The sequence below is a fragment of the Lepisma saccharinum genome, chromosome 1 (genome assembly GCF_977018435.1).
Source record: "Lepisma saccharinum chromosome 1, izLepSacc3.1, whole genome shotgun sequence".
NCBI classification, from domain to species: domain Eukaryota; kingdom Metazoa; phylum Arthropoda; class Insecta; order Zygentoma; family Lepismatidae; genus Lepisma; species Lepisma saccharinum.
This window is the reverse complement of record NC_139229.1, coordinates 212,386,995-212,396,712: the sequence shown is the minus strand read 5'-3', so window position 1 is coordinate 212,396,712 and position 9,718 is coordinate 212,386,995. Positions and strand designations below refer to the sequence as shown.

The 9,718-nt window shown below is 37.9% G+C and overlaps 1 protein-coding gene across 1 annotated transcript in view; it reads left to right on the top strand.

Moving 5' to 3' along the window:
* The first annotated feature begins 1,127 nt into the window (after window positions 1-1,127).
* The window catches only part of LOC145991596 (zinc finger CCHC domain-containing protein 17-like), a 76,079-nt gene continuing 67,488 nt past the window's right edge, over window positions 1,128-9,718 (top strand). The window contains exon 1 of the mRNA XM_083127659.1: window positions 1,128-1,224. The gene's annotated coding sequence lies outside the window, so the exon portion shown is untranslated. The remainder of the gene's footprint in view (window positions 1,225-9,718) is intronic.

Here is a 9,718-nt window from a genome sequence, read left to right as displayed (position 1 = left end):
GTTAATATCATCTTCTCTTCAATGAAAGCATGAGCGAAATAACTAATTTGCAGCTATAGGTTACAATAACAGTGCATTAAACTGCATCCACCCACTGCCGTTGCTAACGAGTCCAAAACAAAGCATCCTCCATACATCACGCTGCACCTTCGACCCTTGTCTATCCACGTCTATTGTCCAACTGGCGGTGACGGCCGTTTCAAATTCAAAGCTGAGCTCGCGGGGGCTTGCGAACGTTGAATGAGTGTTGCTAACTCTACCCGCAGAAAATGAGCTGAGCACTGGATGACAGAAAAAAATGTTTTGTGGAAATAAATATCAATGTGAAGCGCTGTGTAATATAAGCTTCATATTACAAGCAGCAAATACCAAGGATTAGATATAATTCATAATTAATACTAATTAATAAATAATTAGTTCTAAGATGTCGACAGTATTCTTTGGGAACTCAGGGCCAGATTTCGAGTTTCTTATTCAAGGAAAGAAGTTCAACACTGTATTACATAATGCACATGATGAATAAGACCATGTCGCATCCCGGATGGCGTAATGGTAACTTCGTTGCCATGTAATCAAGGTGTGTCGGGTTCGATATCACACTGGTGGAGACTGGAGAGTGTGTTCGAAATGGAAGTTTTTAGATGAGGGAATGCTAGCTCGAGCCGTGAGTTCAGTTGTTGAATGCTCCTATATTTTCAAATAATAAATTATAAAATAGGACAGATGGGGATGCTTTGCGTAGATATTTCTACCTTGGAGATACCCCGCACATCGTTGTCCATTTCAAGCATTTAATGGTGTGATCCCATTTTAACCTGCTGGGCCAGTCCCAACTAGCCTATATGTGCATAAAACAAACTTAAAATTCAAGACTTCTTCTGGAGATATTCCTGCGAGAACTTTCAAGTAGATGTCCTAAAAACGTTCAATGTAACTAGGATCAGCAAATGTATATTGTGTTTGGTTTCACTGTTAGTTGGCGATGGAGTGACTTCTAGCGTAGAACTATGAAATACTTCGCGAATGAGAAGCGCATAACTTGGGTGCACTGCCAATAGATGTCGCTAACATCGCTGACGTCACGAAGACCACAGCTCGCGGCATTAGAGTTTCACCCCCCTGTTCACGTCATTTATTCTACTATCTTGAGTTCGTAGTGTTTCTATGAGTGAGGTAGTGAAGATTGGGTTTGGAAGCAGACAGTTTTAATTCTAAGATCTTAGGGTGAGTATTTTACATATTTAGCGTTATATTATTAATTAAGGATTGATATTTGTTTTTACCGATAGTTGATTCATATAAAGCGGCCCTGTCGATACCGGCTTGGCTTGTGGACTGTCAGTTGAGTATCAAACCAACTTTGGGGAAAAAGGGGGGGGGGGTTCCGATTGTTGGAACGACTTAAGATGACCGGACGCCTCTCCGATTTTCTTCATATTTGGCATACTCACTAATGGAGACCCCCTAATCACGAATCTGAAGTTATCGGAAACGTCTAGAAATTGCAAAATTAGCGAAAATAAGGCGTTAGTTTTTGGAATGGAAACCGTCAATTTTCGCGAAATTTTTTGTTTCACAAGGAAATATTATTCCTGATACCACGACACCAAATTTTAACTATGTTTGCCTAACCTAACCGAAACTAACCTAACCACAGGTCAATGGTTCGCAATTATTTTGCAGTTTCTAGACGTTTCCGACAAATTTTAAGGCCCAAGTTCCGTTTGTTTTATTGCGATTTCGGTACTAATCTGATATTCCCCGGACAGATTTCTTCATTTTTACAGAAGAAACTACCGAAACTACTTACGGAGCGATTTTACAATAGAGGGAATTTCTCCATTTTGTTTGAAATTCGGCATACTCACTAATTTTGGTCCCCTAATCACGAATCTGCAGTCAAAATTTGGTGCTCACACGTGGAAATAGCAAAATAATCGAAATTAAGTTCTTATTTTCACACCCTCGATTTCCGAATTTCCCGCCGGTTCCGGGCTCCGCCCCTGGGGTAATCGACCTACCGCCCCCAACCGCTATCGTGGCCCCGCCTCCGCTCCGCTCCGGCTTCCCGCCTATATCTATAGACTCCCTGTTAAGGGCATGTTAGAAAGTGGCCGGATTCACCTGCCCCCAAATAAGCACCAAATTTTAAGTGCAGATTCGTGATTAGGAGACCCAAATTAGTAAGTAACCGAAAATTCAAACAAATTGGAGAAATTCCCTGTATTGTTAAATTATACCCTACTTACGCTAATAAGTTCCTGTAGCATTGTCTAACATCTGGAAGGTATTTTGTGTGATGTGGGAATGTTTCATAGCGGAAATTCAACCATTGACGCATAGCCCACGGACCGGTAAGGTTAGGTTAGGTAGGGTCACGTATAGGTTACAATAGTTAAAAATTGGTTTCGAAAAAAATATGCGTAGCCTCACACACCATTCTCGCATAGCCCCACGTTCTTCAGTTACAAAAACACTTTTTTTTAAAAAAAAAAAATTATAATTACTTTGATCAAAAAAAAAAACGTGAATACACAGTAAAGAATGTTCCGCGAAGCAGATAGGTAAGTACAAATGTCAAAAATTGACAAAACGAAGAAGTTATAGGTGTCCGGGGATTATCAGATTTTTACCGCAATTTCATCATGCTACGAATGCAATTTTTACATGGTTCGATTTCGATGTACGTCTATTAACACATACTGCGAAGTTTTAGTGATTACTTAAGGTTTTGTTCAATATATGCTTTCGTGGTTGGGTTAGGCAGGTTAGGTTTGATTCCCTTAGCATTAAAATAAAGTCCCTAAATGCATTCTACTAATTTTCTGATTTACTTCTACATTCATTCCCACGCTTCTATGATATTTACTGTCGCTTGAAGAAAAATATCTCTTCGACGCACAATGACCATTGCTTATATTTGCTTCCTCTACCTCAACTGGATGTACCGTACGTTTCATGACGTAACCCCACTGTCAGTGTTTCCAACCACGCCATTGTTTTGCAAGAAGTGAAGATGAATTTTTTTTTTTTTAAAGCTGTATCACATTGTTTTACGAACAACATTTTAACTATGCCTAACCTTGCCGGAAATGGTTCATGGGGCTATCCGTCAATTGTTTGTGAGGCTATTCAGGTATTTTTCAGTTACGAAGGTTAGAAACACTGCATACCCACATGATCCACGACGCGACTCAAGCTGTGCCCGCCATATTGTGTGTTACGGAAGCCAAAAAAAGGAAGAAGAATAATTACTGATAATGTGAAAAATTAAATTATTTTTGTGAAAAAAGCAAAATGCCACCTTAAAGAATCTTTCTCAATGTAGAATAGGTAAGTGCAAATGTTAAAAATGATAAAATAAACGAGTGAGAGGTGTTCGGGGGAGATCGAACTGGTACCCTTTTTTATACTCCTGTCACATAAAGTTGCACACTTTATAGTACTGAACAGTTGAAGAATGTGCTACTTTATCTGAACAGGAGTGTACGAGGTTTTGGCTTTACTTCCGAAAGCTGGATACCCTTTAGAGTAGGTAATAATTTTACACATTATCATATTTTCTGTACGTGTATCCATGTTGTTCGACACAGAAAAAGGCCCAAGTTCCGATTGTTTAATTCAAAATCATTCATGGTAAACAGTATTTTTTTACATGGTTCGATTTCTATTTATGTGAGTTAACACATACTTTGGAGTTTTAATGATGGCATACTGTGTTTTGTCTAGAGGACGATTTTTCCTTTCCACATGCTTCTATCTGATTCTTTATTTATTTATTGAGAAAATTCCAGATACAGCACAGGTGGCCATTTTACACTGAAATTGTCAACAATGAAAAAGCAATAATAATAAGCAAAAATAAAGTAAAAAATAATTAAGAGTAACAAAATAACATAAAAGTGAATAGCAAATGAACAAAAAAAAAAAAAGTAAAATATGGCACTATGTGATATTAATTACAAGCATTTCCTCTGGTAGAAGACCGAAAAGCGGGCCTCCCCGATGGCGCAGTGGTAGCGTCGTCGCCTTGTAATCAAGGGGTCCCGGGTTTGTTTCCCGGTGGAGGCACATAGTGCTTCGGATCCCACTTTAAACTGTAGGTCCAGTCCCGATTAGCCATACTGTGCATAAAGTGGACTTAAAACAACAAATCAATCCAGAAGACCGAAAGGCAAACTCCGAGGAAAATATATCAATACTTGAGGAGAGATCATTGTATTGTTTTGCAAGTCTGTAAAAGAGAAATCTTTTTTGAATTTCTAGTCTAGACTTTTTTGTATAAAATAATCTTGTGTTACATGTTGTGCGCGTAGGTACTCGAAAGTGGAATTCCTCAAGAAGTGTGTTGCAGCGGATTTTGCCATTCACAATTTTGTATAAATAACTGAAATCATTCTGCAAACGTCGCTGATAAGCAATTCGTAAGTTTAGAATGACAAGAGATGCGTAGATGAAAAATTGCATAATGAGGGAACCCTTTAACGGACTATAGCTAGGAAGAAGTGAAAGACTGAATCGATTCTAGAGAGCTGAGTGGGACATGCCATGGACCAGATGGGAGAGCAGTATTCTATTATTGGGGAAATGAATGATTTGAAGTACAAGGGGAGGGCTGAGATGTCACTAATTTCAGTGGAAACGGTAGAGTAAACCTAAGAGACGCATGGCCTTTTTGTGGTGCCTAAAGTTTGTTCCTCAAATGTGAGTTTTTGGTCGAAAACAATGCCTAGATCTTTGTGAGAGGATACTTCTTTGATGTTATTGCCAGAGCTGGAGTAAAATAACTTTAACAGATTCTTCTTAAGAGAGATAGTGAGAGTACACTTGTCAGGATTTAATGTAAGGTCCCATGTCAGACACCAGGAAATAAATGTTATGTCATTCTGAAGAAGATTAGTATCGTCGGAAGTGGAGATTTCTCTTCAAATTTTACAGTCATCTGCGAAAAGAAGGTAATTACTAGAGGGAGCTGTGAGATCGTTGGCAAGGTCGTCGATGAATAATATGAACAAGAAAGCCATTCCTATGCTGTCTTCTTGGACAGGGGATTTATAAAATTGGACCTCCTAGGCTATCTTTTGTTTGGGCCCTGCCAAAATTATTATTAGACTCGTCTCTCATTTAATGAGCACATTTCAGAAATTTGCAAGAGAGCAAAGAAGATGCTTGGTTACATATTTTTCTCATGGAAAGTTTTTAAAAAAGAAAGTACATTAATATTTCTGTATAAAATAGTTAGTCTTATTCTTGAATATGTCAATGAATTATGGTTTCTGACAATTAGAAATTACCTTTAAAAAGTTGAATCGCTTCAAAAACTTTTTATCAGGTTATTACTATGCACGGAGTTTAAAGAGAATTATTGTAAACAGCATTATTCTGAATGGTTAACACAGTTGAATTATGCCCACCTTAGAAGGAAGAAGAAAAATGAAAAGGAACAATTTTCTACAAAAGATTTTATCTTTGCAAATAGATAGTGAATACTTTTGGATAATATATCTTATAAAATTCCCAGATATTCTCAGAGGAATTACTCAATTCTAAGAGGTTTAATAGCTGAACTTGTGGAAAGCTATAATATGAACTTATAATGATGCAGGACCCATTGTATTATTTGATAATTATATATTCAATTTGGTAATTTTGTGTATCACCTATTTTGACATTATCAAATTGTGCTCATCACTTTAATAAATATTATTATTACCACCCTATTATTAATAGCTTTTGTTATCATGGTACTTTGCTTCCACTAATTGCATGTTCTGTATTAATAGCACTGTAAACCTTAAAATATAGACACATCTGATTATTCATTAAACTTCGTGTCTATTTACAAGCGTCACTTGCATTTCGCCACACAACACCAGTACCACGCACATACTAAAGGAAATGAAACACACTACTATACTACCATAGCCACACTGCCGCTAACGGAGTTTGAGTTGTGTGTTTTAAGTCCACTTTATGCACAGAAAGGCTAATCGAGACTGGACCTACAACTTAAATTGAAATCTGATGCACTATGTGGCTCCAGCAGGACTCCCTCCAAGGGATCCCTTGATTACAAGATGACGTTACCACTACACCATCTGGGAGACCTGCCGTGAACTGAGAAACAAAGATGTTGATTTCAACAATCAATTTCCCACCACTTGACTTTCAATTGTTGGCATTTAAGATGTTTACATTATTTTCTTCTAGGAACAATTGTTTTTTTTATATTCAAGCACTTTTACGTCTACTTTCTTTCATGAAATAAGCAAGTAAAAGGACTTGACATGTTGTTTTATTTTTCTATTATCACAATATATAGTCTTTGTCACTTCTTCCCCTCATTTTTGTGCAGTCCCTAGGCTAGCCTAGAATAGCCTGGTGGCAAATCCCCCCCCTGGATCGGATACTGACTGCTGCTACCATCTACTTCATATGTATGCCATGCAAAGGGGTATTTCACAGATGAATGCTTTTGTCGTTAGGTGAGGCAGGGCAGATTTAGGGCTCTCAGCATTAATAAGATATCCCTAAATCCTTTCATTGTTAGATTAGGTGCATCACGTTTATTGTTCTTAGCATTAAAGTAACATTTCTAAATGCTTTAACCCTTCAAGCCGGTTCGACGTACTCGTGTACGGACCCTCATAGTGCTTCTAGAGGTGGTTCGACGTACACGTATACGTCCCGTGTAGTAGTGGCGAAATGATGCATATTCTGCCATCTGTTGTTTTCCCATATGAATGAAAACGCATGTAACTGAAGAGTAGACTGCAATGTTCTGCTGTCTGTTGGTTTGCTTCCAAATACATGAAATTATATGCGATTGCATCACTTTATTAAAAAAAAAAAAACAGCTGAGAAATGGCGTCGAACGAGCAGGTAAAGGGCATTGAAGCGGATGAAATTGGTGCATTTTTAGAGGAAAGTTACATTGAAGGTTGAATTTATTCATTTCTATCTACAAGTGAAAGTGAAGTAAACTATGCAGAAACTATGCAGAACAGGAAGTAGATAGTGTCAATGATAGTGAAAGTGAATTAGATGGCATTACATCCTCACCTGTTGCGTCATCGAATGTAACCTGGAACTGGAAAGAAGTTGACGACTCTTTCAAAGCAAATAAACTTGCGTTTTGTGGATTGTGCGGTCCTCAAAAAGCAGTCAATAATGTTCTTGATGCCTTTTTGTTGTTTTTTGACAAACAAGTTGTACAACTCATTGTCGGAGAAACTTACTTATATGCCGACACTTGTATTCAACATTGCACATTGAAACCACGTTCACGAATGCGCAAATGGCAACCAGTTACCTTGGAAGAAATATATCTTGTTCTGGGAATATTTATGCTTATGAGTAGGACTGTGTTTCGAAGCATATTTTAAATTGTACCACACAACGTTGGACTTCTAAACTAACAAGAACACAAGACAGAAGGAGTACTTTGTAAATGCAACATGTATTTTTTATTATTATTATTATTGTTATTATAGTATAAATGTCATTATTTATACATTTTTGTGTAGTGTGAAGTTTCGTTTACAAGTCCTGAAAATTTCATTGTAATTGAGCAAATGGCTTTTAAGATATGTTCAATTTTGTGACATTATGCGAAAATTGCTGTTTTGGTTATTTAAAATTACCGCCTCTCGCATCGGCTGATGGGTATTTAACTCCCTACTTGAAGGGTTAAACACCTGATCACATAATATCTGGTCTCAAGCACAAAACTCTCTTCGAGCCTTGCATGAAAATCTATCAAAACTCCGAGTCAACCAGAAACCAAGAATGCCTGCTTGCACAAGGCACATTTCAAATAATAATTTTTCTGTTAACAAGTACTTAGTGAAGCTTTTAACTTTGCCAATTAGTTTCTCTAAGCTTTGGACTTTGTCCAACAATTGTTTCCAGTATTGTAAGGCACTTCCTAATACTCTAAAAAGCTTATGAAAATCATTAAACATTCGGAACCATTACACACCAGGGTTGGCATTTTGCCCTGGTTTTTTTTTTTTTTTCAGATAAAACCTGAAAAAAAACCAGGCAAAACTGGGTTTTATTGTTTTTTTTTCAGGTTATGTTTATAAATATATATATTTTAAAAACTAAATACATTTTCCCCTGGTAGTACGGTATGCGCCATAATATACAGTACTGAAACTCGCGCACTTCGAACGCGCATGTGCGTTTGTCGATGGGGCATAGCTCCAGCCGCTCGTGTTCTCAGTAGTGAAAAGAAAGTTGTAAACTCGCTAATAGTGTGTATGTTAGTGTTTCTTTCAAGATAAATAAACTCACAGATGGCAACAATGTAATGTTCGTCTTTTAATTTCAGTACTGTATATTTTGGCGCATACTGTAATATATTGAAACATTCAATTTGTACTGTTTTAGTTCACTAAATCAAAAACTATTTAATATTTTCTGTTAATATAATTAGGAATTCGCAATCAAGGTTTCACACCTTGAAATGATTAAACTAAAAGCATAGATAACAGACCATCGAGGGACCTGGCTTACCTATTGATATGTGGCCACACTCCTATCTGATCCTACTCTGAGGTGGGAGGTCATCCAACCAGTTACATGGTGACGTGTGGTCAGCACGACAAACCCCCAGTTTTCATTGTAGGTTTTGTGACCAGGTTATGCTACTCATTCGTAGCTCCCCAATTTAATCATGATGGAGAGTGTTCACCAGTCTCATACACAAGTCGAAATCTCAGGAACTCTCATACACAAGCCGAAATCTCAGGAGAAAAGCTGTTACATTTTCCCAAGGAAACTCAAACCTGCACGCGTGCCATAGGCGGAGCCCAAATCATGACTGCACAGCCACAGTGCGGGACAAATTATTAAATTATCTAAAATACTATGTTCTGAAAAATTTGACCAACAGTTTGATTCTACTCTTCCTGGATGGTGTAACAGTTAATAGATCTGTGATCAGTTCCCAGGGTTGTGCATTGCAATACTATACTAATACTTGACAACCTCCGTGGTGGAGTGTTAGCACAGCACGCTGCAATACCAGGGGTCCTGGGTTTGAATCCTGGTTCGGACATGGATATTTGTGTTTGTCCCAACGAGAATGCAGAGAAAATAGAGAGAAAAGGGGGACACTACTGCTTAGGGGTATTACTTTTATTACAAATGAAAAAAAAAAGACAGGCGGTCAAAGACCCAGGTTCGAATCTTGGAGTGGGTGATCTAAGGTCGGAATTTTTCTGGTCTTGTCCTTGCAGAAAGCAGCTTTGGGACTCACCCAACCTCAAATCAATGGGCCCTGGGGGTGGAGGGGGGTAAAGGCAGCAGTTTTAATCACACCACCTCCAAAATGGCTGAGATCAAGAATATGTCGGGCCCTACCCCCATAACTCCTGAATGTGCCTTCATGGTGCAGTGCTATATGCACGGGGAACTTTACCTACTATGCAACATACGGTAGCTGCACACACCCTTTTAAATCTGCTTCAATACAGTTTGTTACAGTTGTGTTTTCCCATTATTTTTGTGGATGTTTCAAGTTTAAATATCTCCGTGTATTAACCATGCCAAAATTATAAGGCTGACATATTTAATTGTCTTGGCTGATTACATCCAAATGGAATATCGTATTCATCCTCCAAAATATCTGGTTGCTATGAAACCAACAGTTCTCATGGACAAAACATTAGTGACACTAATTTGTATCCCAACATACATGTGTACTATATTT